Below are 1,658 nucleotides of genomic sequence, written 5' to 3' on the forward strand. Positions count from 1 at the left end.
AAAGAAAAAAAAAAGACCCGCAGCGATCCTCCCCTTTCCCGCCCCCGACCCCCACCCCAGCCCTGCCGACCGATTGACACTCGGGGACAATTATCAGGGGCATTGCGACAGTCCGCGGAATATTAGCAATAAATAATCCCGCAAATCACTGGTTGAGACATGGACGCCGACGGGCACAGAAGCCTCACAGCCCTCGTCCCCAAGTCAAGGGGGAGCCTGTTGGGATTGTACGTAGTCAAAACTTCCAAGCCTCCCGTATCGACGGGGAAACGCAGGACGGCGGGGGTGGGGAGGGCGAAAGGTCTAAGGCGGGTTGTTGACGTGATCGTGATTAACAATGATTAGAGGTGATTAGAGGTAGGGATGGTTTTTCTCCTTCTCCCTCTTTCTCCTTCTTCTGCTTTCCCTCCTCCTCTTTCCCTTCCTCCTCCCCCCACCTTTCACTTAGAGACGGGACAGTGAGAGACAAAAGACCCTTTTCCGAGGGACTCGGGCGCCTCGAAGGAACCCGGCTGTCAGTGCGACCTGCCCGTTCCGTTACGAGCTCCCTCGAGGTGGCCGCGCTCGCCCGTCCCAGACCGGGGTCAGCGGAGCCTCGAGCTGCTGCGCGGAACCACAAACTTTCCTCACCCAGCGCGGCCCGCCCGGCCCTACGGGGGAGCCGGGAGCGAGAGGGCGGCGAGCGGCGGCTGCCGCTCTGCTGCCGCCCCGCTGGGCCCCGGAGCGCTGCCCTGGTCCTGCGCGGGTCCCCGGGAGGTCCCCGGGGACGCCTCGTCGCGGGTGGCGCGGCGCCGCCGCCGCTCTGGCCCCGCGTGCCGCCCTCTCGGCGGCTCCGGCTCTGCGCGGACGCGGCCCTTTCCGAGGGGACGGCGCACGGAGGGCCCGGCAGGGCCAGGCCCGCTGCTTTTCGGGATGCAAGTGCTTGCCTGGGGCGGAGAGGGAAGGCGGAGTGGTGGGGGCGGGGAGCCCGCGCGCCTTGCTCCGCTCTGGGAAGCCCGGGCAGCGCCGGCTCCCGAGCTCCGCGACCGCCGTGTCCTCCGCGGAGCCTCCGCGTTTGAGGCGCTGCAGTCCCGCCAGGCACTGACTGCCCCTGAGGAGGCGAGAGAGCCCTCCCACGAGCGGCTCCGTAGGATGTCGCTAGCCCTAGACAAACCTTCCCTCCCCGCGCTCCGAGAAACACCTCAGTCTGAGAGAGTTACTCAAACTTCCTTCCCCTCCATCAGCTGGAAACGAGAGAGCTTTGCCTTCTAACAGGCGAGGAGAAACCTCTCCCTCCACCTCAAAATCTCACCCTCGAACCAAGAGGGCGACCCTCAGACAAAAGTGCTGCGACAAAGACGAGCAGGTCTTGGAAATCTCCTCGGTGTTTCGCGATTGGAAGCGTCGCACTGCAAAGGCTGCAGGTAAAATGAAGGTGGGATAAGGCACCGACGCTGCCGAAATCTGCTTAGCACTGTATATCTGGGCGGAATGTGTATCCAGAAAAGGTTTCCAAATAGAGGCTTAAGAAATGTGAGCCATCCCCTCCCCCACGCGCCCCCCATCCTACTCAGATCGGAAGAGAAAGAAAAGAAAAGAAAAGAAAAGAAAAGAAAAGAAAAGAAAAGAAAAGAAAAGAAAAGAAAAGAAAAGAAAAGAAAAGAAAAGAAAAGAAAAGA

Source organism: Nothoprocta perdicaria, unplaced genomic scaffold, assembly GCF_003342845.1.
Source record: "Nothoprocta perdicaria isolate Ctin4 unplaced genomic scaffold, notPer1 scaffold_473, whole genome shotgun sequence".
NCBI lineage: Eukaryota > Metazoa > Chordata > Aves > Tinamiformes > Tinamidae > Nothoprocta > Nothoprocta perdicaria.